At 34.6% G+C, this 9,336-nt stretch overlaps 1 long non-coding RNA gene across 1 annotated transcript; it reads left to right on the top strand.

Annotated features, from left to right (window-relative positions):
- Positions 1-1,095: 1,095 nt before the first annotated feature.
- LOC136803830 (uncharacterized) lies at positions 1,096-2,537 on the top strand. The gene is made up of 3 exons (XR_010846205.1): positions 1,096-1,684; positions 1,874-1,971; positions 2,304-2,537. It is a non-coding gene; the product is annotated as an uncharacterized lncRNA (long non-coding RNA).
- Positions 2,538-9,336: the final 6,799 nt, after the last annotated feature.

Raw genomic sequence — 9,336 nt, 5'->3', positions numbered from 1 at the left:
AGATCCCTCTATCCCGTCCTCATCCCGGTTGAGATCCCTCTAAATCGGAATCAAGATAATTCCGGATAGGAAAGTGCTAGATACTTGAAATTTTCACAGAATGTACTTATATTTGTCCTCTAAAGGATAAAAGAAAAAGAAAGCATTTCTTCTCAGTTAATTTCCTAAAATTTGGCTAAAACACGGAAATTTAAATCCGATTAATCCAATCAAAGATCGCCGCGATAGCGTTATCACAAGCTCAATCTATCTCAAAATTGATGACACAGACATACAAAGTTTCGGGAACAAAAAAGCCAAAATATTGGTTTTTCAATGGCAGAACAAAAAAGGTCAACTGTCATAGATTTCATGGAAGCAAGGACACGAGATCAACTTTTCAACGCCATCCAATCCATACAAACATTTCCTAGATATTGTAAAAGATAACACCAAGAAACTGGATACAATTGTAGGTGAGCCAAAAAGGATCAATCCCAGTGGGTTTGAATACATCGCTGAAATTTTGAGAGACATTGGAGTTAATGCAGGAATAAACCAGCTGCGCTGGAAGGTCGCCTGAATGCTTAAAGAGCTTAAAATTTTGAAGAAAATAAAAGACGTTAAGCTTAACAGTGTAACACGTGATTTGCGAATGTGCAAAATCGTTAAAAAGCAACGTGCTTTTGATTCGCGTTAATGTCAAAATGGCTGAAGTTGATTTTAAGTTAATGTTAGAAAAGATAAAATGAGATTGGAATCAACCTGTAAAATATTCTTCAGAAAGAAATATTATAATATTATTTTTGTCATCCCTAAAATCTTAAAGGTTTTCAGAAAGTTATCATTTTTCACAACTAACATTAGGGATATAGGTGAAAATAGCCTAAATTTGTTCTGAAGAGATAAAAAAAAACAGTTCGAGTTAAGGACACATTCAAGTTATAGGGTTCGAGTTTGAAGAATTAATCATATCCCCAGCCGGCACACAACGTTTTCAAAACGTTTTTTTTAGGTTTAAATTACGTTGTGAAAAAACGCGTTGCCAAAAAACGTTTTAAAAACGTTTTTTCAACGTTGTAGAGAAAACATGTTATTTCATAACGTTTATAAAACGTTGTTGAAACGTTAAAATCCAAACGTTTTTCAAAGGTTTTGCTAACAACGTTTAAGAAACGTTTTTGCTAAACTTGATTTAAACGTGGTTTTGATCAACGTTTTTTAAACGTCTATAAAACGTTTTTTTGTGACGAAAGTGTAGTGCCCAAGATTTATATTTGAAATATATAAATATAACTTCATCGCCTCTCAGCTTTTATCCCAAAAAAATTTCTGAGACTTTACCTACCTGCTCTGAGATATAGGAGAGATATTCTATATATCTTTTTCTCTTTTACTTTATTGACTTCTCTTTAAGTTTTAAAAAATATATTTTAATAAAACGCCCACTCCCTGTTTGAATACCTCGTAAGATCGCCCACCCGTAGAATATAAACTTGTAATAGAAACACCCACTCGCCGCCCCCATCGTCCGCAGAATTAACAATGGAATGACTTCTTTTCTGGACAGCTTTCGAACGTTCGAACGTTCAAACGTTCGAATTCGAAATCACTTGTAGTTCAAAACAAAAATCAAACAAAGTTGGATGTTTCATGCACGAAGACTGGAAGAAGCTGGTTCTTTTACAAAAATCAACTAGATAATGTAAGTAGTTTACATTAAACTGAAAATGCTTTTGATATTTAAGTTAATTCTTAGAGGCTTTATCGGTGTAGCTTATTTCAGGTTTCAAATTCTGATGATATTTATTTTTGAGAGCAAACCTTGGAAAAATTACATAATCTTCAGTAAACTTTATGTTAAAACTTTTTATTTTAACTTCTTTTCCCTCAGATTCAAGCTGGAGTGTATTATTGGTTTCCTTATTGCGACTATCCTCAGCTGACTTTGTGTGGTCGCCAGCAGAAAGTACCGAAAATATGCTAGTAAAGGTAGGTGAAATGTAACAAGACTTTAATAATATCTTTCCAAAACTATGCTAATAATTTCTTGCTAATACCCCTGCATCACTGAGTGAGCTTGGTACTTCAAACTACTGAAATTTGACTTGGAAACACCCCTGTCTCAACGACAATAATTTAGCAAAGTCCTTTATAGAATACATTTCGTGAAACAAAGTTTGGCCATGAAATTTAAGAAGTTTTTTCTTTATCCTTCTGGAGCATTCTTTTTCCCGTGGAAAGAAAAGATAGTTTTCAACGTCTCAACTGCAGCTAAAAAATCTTTAAACATCAAATTTACTATTCGTCTTTTATTTTTTCAGGATCGCAAATGTGTGAAGGAGACCAAAGAAATCGCAATCAAGATATCGTTTTTTAACACTTCGAATAGCAATCATACTGGAAACGTTTGGAATGATGATCACAAAGATGCCAGAAAGGAAGGACGGAAGAGAAAGAACATCAAATTTTTGATTTCATTACGTTTAATTTATACTGATTGTAGATTTTCATACCCAGAAAATTATATAGAAAAGAGCATTCAAAGAAAATTCAAATGTGTGTACGGTCTTTCTCATAATAGTGCAATGAATAGGAATTATTTTGGCAAAGAATGTCTTAGAGACGTGTTAAAACTAATCTAAAATAACTTTTAAAGACGTTTTTAAGTCGTCTCAGAAACGTACCATACCGAAATGACAAAAATTAGAACCTCTCGGAAACGTCCTAGAGACGTCCATTATTCGTTCCAAAAAGACGTCTTTCAAGTGGCTAGAAGAAAACGTAGAAACAACGTTTTTTAAACACCTTGCAAAAACGTAATCTATAAACGTTTGAAAAACGTTTTTTTGACGTTGTGAAAAAACGTTTTAAAATGCGACAAATACAACCTGAAAAAAACGTTTTCCAAACGTTGTGAAAAACGTTTTTTAAACGTTTTTTAAACGTTTTTTTGCCGGCTGGGTCATGTTTAAATTATATCAATGAATGTTTCTTGTTTGTACAATAAAAAATTGCTGCTAGAAAGTTTCAATAAATTATTATAGTAAATCTAATAATACAGTTGAAGCAATTCTGCCACCATTTCACCGAACCTCCAAAGTCATTTGATTTGAGTTAATGAACGGCGTAATAAAAAATACACGATTTCTCTTTTGCACCGAGTAGCCTTTTAAATCGAAATATGAAAAAAATCTGTACTGGAACACGTGCGAATGTCTGGAACGTAGAAGACCATATTAGTGGCCAAACGATGGAGCGTTTGACATCACTCGCGCTGCAAGTTACGCACTTGTTAATTGTTAATCCCATCAGGTGATGGGCGTTCTCTAACTCTCCAATCGGTGTCCTTTCATTTTGAATGAAAACAAAAAATTTAAAAAGGGCGCGTCCTGAATCTCTTTGACAACAAATTTGTTTTGATACTTCCACCAAGTTTATCAACCACGCTTTCTGTCATAACATGTCACGATAACTTTCGCTGATCAAATTCCCGCTGAAAAAACTTTTTCGGCCATCCGCCAAATTAAATTCCCGCCAAAATTTCTTCTTTTAATGTAGCTGCAATGTCACGTTGTGTGATTAAAACTCCAGCAAATATCTTTTGATAAATCAATGTTTCAATGGATGCAACGGAAACAACAACAATAATCAAAAGGGCCATTTCAGAGAAAGTATAGATAACGTCACTTTCATTTAGACAGTTGTTCAGCCGGGCATAGACTCCAATAATTGCAATTGACAATTGTCAATACTCGCAATGGTTACACAAAATTACTCGTCTTGGAACGGTGAATCATCAATCAAATCTTGCTTTAGCGTTTAGGTGATAAATGTTCTTTTGCTTCCACTCCAAATCTGCTAGTTGTAGCTAAAGAAACTCATGGTATAACTTGATCTGCAATTAATACATTGGTTAGGTTGCCATATGCAGTGAGTGATCTTGGTTGGGACATGTATGGTGGCCCATTAGAGCCAACCCGTTTTTTAAAGATTTTTCAATCTTGAAAAATTGAAATGAAATGAAAAATGAATTACTTTTTATTTTTCAAAGTGAAACAAAAAAACAAATTAAAAAAAAAGTAAAAAAAATTATTTTCTCTTTTCTTTTTCCAAGTGATGTCCTTCATGGTCCATCGCGTGGCCCATTGAGGACATTGAAAAAAAATTGTGTTAGAAGAGAAGATATTTTTTTAAATTTTTTCCCTTTCTTATTTGCTTACTTTTGAAGTTTTGGTTTCCTGATAGGGTAGTGCAGTGTTGGAGAGTGTGGGGTAGTGTTTGAGAGTGTGGGCGATGTGGGCTTGGGAACTTGAACCAGGGATATGTTATAGCGGAGCTGGATAACGCACATTTATAAGAGACTTGTTCTATCTCTGTCCCTGACATTAAAATTTGATATGAAATTTAACTTTTTTAATTAAAGATTCGTGAAATTTGGATTTCCTCTTAGCCAATGATTCTGCTGCTGCATTTATCGTTCACGATTAAAAACTTTTAATTATCAAGAGGGTCTGTAAAACATTGTTTTCATTAGTAAAGTTATAAGAAGTTTCTTCTCTAAGATTATAAATAGTACTTTTCATTTGAAATACCGCACTACACCGCGGGGTGCCTCACTTTCTAACTGATATTTTCAGATAGCAAGTCGGTATGTCTGATTATGGAAAAAAATTCAAGTCAATTGAAACAATATTTGTCAAAATATTTACAACCGAAATTTTTAAAGAGAAATCATGAAAGCTTCTCAAATTCATAACACACGATGATAAAAATAGATTTCATTTACAAGGAAGCTTTTGGGGTATCTTCTAGAAATATTATTTTGATGAAAAGCGGGAACATCATAGCAAAATATGTGCAAACGTACTGCATGAATACTTTGTCTGCTTCATTTTTCTTATAAAAACAGAACACTTAAGGGGACAGAGATGGATTTCTATTATGAACAGTTTACAATAGAAAAGACAAAGAAGCAATCCGCTAAGGAATTCTCGTCCTTCATCCAGCTCCGCTATAACATATCCCTGCTTGTACCAAACCTTTAAATTTTGATGAAAAAGCGGCCCTTACAAACTAAGGCTATGTTCTTATAAGCCTTGCATGTAAATGATGTAGGAATTTCATATATAGTATCCCTCGACACCTTTTATAGCCCTGGTTCACGAATGAAAAAAAATTAGGTGGCTAAATACAGCTCATAATTCAGACAATGATTTTGGTATACCAGCAAATATGTTTAAAAGTTCCCCATACATATATATATATAGTATGAAAATAAAATGTTTTCTCCTGTCAGATCTACAAACAACAAAGAATGGCCGAATTCTTTTTCCTCTTAGAGAGACGATGTTATAATGAAAGGGTAATTAGTCCTCTCTGGGTCCCTCTGTCTTTATCCTGGCTTGGGACAGGCTGACTGTCATTCAAGACAGTCAGGCGACATTACCCCAGCGGCCTGTACAAGATGACAACAAACTCCAGGTAGACTGACAGGAGAAGAAAACAAAAAATGAATCAACGAAGGTGTAAACACCTTAGACTCCTTTGGAGCCGACTGCACTAGACACCAGGCAGGGGACATCCTCGCACATCCTGATGTACTAGGCAAATATATATAGTATGAAAATAAAATGTTTTCTCCTGTCAGATCTACAAACAACAAAGAATGGCCGAATATATATATATATATATATATATATATAGTCAAGAAGTATAAAACCTTCAACTACTTAAAATGGAAACAATAAAGACAAAACTCACAAAACAAAAAGGCAATATAAATACAACAAAAATCTAGAATGAACATTCACAGAAAATCAATCAGGTTGGAATTGAAAAGGAAAAAATGATGACATAGGCATCCATCAATGCAAAACTAGTGATCTAAAGTGACTACAAGGAAGAAAGCGACTCAATATGAGTAGATGGAAAGAAGTAACTCAATATGAGTCAAAAAATATTTCAAGAAAACACATTATCTGTTCCTCAGTTTTCGACCTACACAGGATTTCGGCCATTTGTGAAAATATCCTCATATATCATGGAAATAGGGTTGTGTAGGTAGGCCAAGCAGTGTTAATTAGACACCACCACAGATAAAAGATAGTAAAAAGATGTGCTTACTGAAAGTATAACACGCGCGCAATAATATAAAATAACCTAAAACGTAAAAACCACGGAACCAGCCGAAGAAACTAAAATTACAATGAGAAAAGAAGTATACTTTCTACTAGACAAAGTTGCCACACCTTTGATACGTTTCTGCCACAACGTTGAAGAAAGCATACTAGAAGAGAAGGAACAGGGATTAGACTGCCACTATCAAACCCTGTGGCTCTCACACATTTTACAGTTCAAAGAATAAGATGGAAAGAGTGGGGATATATATAGTATGAAAATATAAATGTTTTCTCCTGTCAGACCTACAAACAACAAAGAGTGGCCGAATTCTTTTTCCTCTTAGAGAGACGATGTTACAATGAGAAGGTAGCAAATCTTCTCTGGGTCCCTCTGTCTTTATCCTGGCTTGGGACAGGCTGACTGTCATTTAAGACAGTCAGGCGACATTACCCCAGCGGCCTGTACAAGATGACAACAAACTCCAGGTAGACTGACAGGAGAAGAAAACAAAAAATGAATCAACAAAGGTGTAAACACCTTAGACTCCTTTGGAGCCGACTGCACTAGACACCAGGCAGGGGACATCCTCGCACATCCTGATGTACTAGGCAAATATATATAGTATGAAAATATAAATGTTTTCTCCTGTCAGACCTACAAACAACAAAGAGTGGCCGAATTCTATATATATATTTTTTTTTTGAATATGATATATATAAATATATATTTTGATTTGATATTTCAAAGATTCATCCGGATTATGTCACCACACTCCACTACACATCCAATTATAATTCACCTCAATCAAAGCCATAAAAGTAGGTTCTACTATCAACATAGGGTGCTTTGATGAGTTCTATTCCGGGTAGAGGGGTAATGGTATCTAGGCAAATGGAAGGTACGGTATGTGCCGTCCTTAAGGGTACCTTTTTTGGTTTTCCAAAGTCCCGCTGAGGGTTGGAAAAATCAGAAAGTCTAATTTAAGTCCCACTAAGACTTGGACATAGGAGAGATAGGAAAACTTTAACTTTTTTTTCGAACCGTGGTTCTATTTGCCTTCCAGTTGGTCCAAATTAAACAAAGAATAAACAAAAGTCATTAAAGGATTTTCTGACACAGCCTTTCATTGTTTACAATTCCATAGAAAGCACTGTATATCTGTATATTAAAACTAAATCATAAATATAGGCTACATACCTCTCATAAATATATAACTTAATCTTGATAGCCAAATTTTAATCAAACACTTTATGAAGCAAAACATTTATATGTGTTAAGCAAACACACCCCTCATTCATTATTTTACAGTGCTGAAATTAATAATGCTCAAATATTTTGTGGGTGCACAAATGAAGTACACAACTACATAGTAATTATAAAAACAAATCATTCAAAAGATTCCATAAGTTCAAAAACAATACATACTGACAAAGACTTCTTTCACTTTCATGAGAATATGAACATGTAAAGGTACCATTTTGGAAATAAAAATCAAAACAATATAATTTTACGGCAACTGAAATTTTAGTGTCCTCAATGGGCCACGCGATTGACCATGAAGGACACAACATTTAAAAAACGGTTAAAAAATCAAAACCAAAGTAGTTTTTTTTACTTAACCGAAATTCACATGTCCTCTATGGGCCACGCAATGGACCAGAATGGACATTACTTTGGAAACGAAAATCAAAATGGATATGTTTTGACTTTTTTCTTTAGTTTAGAGAAAATAAATAATCATTTTTAATTTTAAAGAATAGATTGGCCCCGATTCCCCGAACTTTTAATTTCGAATCGGGCGACCAAACTTTCACATTTTTGTCTTGACGACGAGGAGAAACACCGAGATTAATGGTCTCCTTTCACTTCGTGAGGCGACCAATTAGGAGGTATGTTAAGGACGGTAAGAGGGATTGGTTATTTTTGGAAAACGATGGGGCTATTTACAGCATTATCATGAAACTCATTGACAACGTTTTTATTTGCCCTCATTGTGGTCAGTCAGCTTATGGTAAAGATTACTTTGACGACCATAAATGTTACACACTGCTCGATAAAGAACCAGAAAAGGAGTTTGATTGGATAGTCCTACTACCAGGGCTATTGCATTATGAGATGAATGCTGGAAAATCATTCATGAAGTTAAATTGGAATGTCTTCATGAAAGACTTTGTGAAAGAATTGAATTTCGCCAGCGACAACGCACAAAAATAAATCAAGAAAGGTAGCAATCACCATAAGCTTTGGCAACTGTTAGAGACAAGCTACCTTGTCATTGTTGACGAATTACTTGTATCTTACGTCAGGTTAGTATAACTTTGGAATTGTATTTAGCATCCTGATTGACCCTTAAGAAACCAATCTTTCTACATCAGATTAAGGTAAGGAATTTGGGGGTACATCTTTACTTTTATTTCAAGCTTATCAACATACAATAAATCTATTCACTTTTAGCGAGACCTTGGGAGGGCAATATGGAAAATATAATACCTTTTGCATTTTCATTTTGACATAGTTGGTCGTTGCTGTTAAATGACTTGACTTGAGCAACTGAAAGTAAATAAATTACAAAATATCAACTATTCATCGCGTATAGAAGAGAACCTGCTCAGAGATACAGCCCTAGCTGACAGGGTGCACCAAGACTATGTAGCAAAAAAGTCACTTAATAATACAATTAAAGGCAATTTCCAGGACACTGATTTTGATGAATTGTTATTGATTTTGTCTAAGGTATGCCAAGGTGAAAAAGAAAGAAATCAGTTTTTAAGGGTATTGGGATGACTATTCATCAACTCTCGCAAACAATCCTAATATCAGCTACATAGAAGAAATAAGTCTAACCTACTTGCATGCATTGATGTTGTTCAGGAAGCGTTGTCGTGCAAACTTCAATTAATTCTGCAAAGGAAAAGCTGCGCTACTTGTTTTTTGGTGGAAATCATCCCATATATCGAGAGATAATCAACTTCGATGAGCGACTTTATGATCTTCTACCAGAAGATATACGTATTTCAATAGAGAAATCAATGACTGCAAGGAGAACTGGAGGGTATGGCCACAATCAAGGTGGAGATGCTTTACTTGAGGAAGTCAACAAAAATGCCAAAACTTGGGTTATTGGAGTACCAACAGAACATCAATGGCGATGAAGCTTTCGCAACCTTGATGTTTTTCTATTTTAGATCGGAAATGAAAATGAAGGAACAAAGAAAAGTACTTTAACATTTTAAA

The sequence above is a fragment of the Clytia hemisphaerica genome, unplaced genomic scaffold (assembly GCF_902728285.1).
Source record: "Clytia hemisphaerica strain Z4C2 unplaced genomic scaffold, Clytia hemisphaerica genome assembly, whole genome shotgun sequence".
In the NCBI taxonomy this organism is placed as follows: Eukaryota; Metazoa; Cnidaria; class Hydrozoa; order Leptothecata; family Clytiidae; genus Clytia; species Clytia hemisphaerica.
This window is presented reverse-complemented; position numbering and strand designations above follow the sequence as displayed.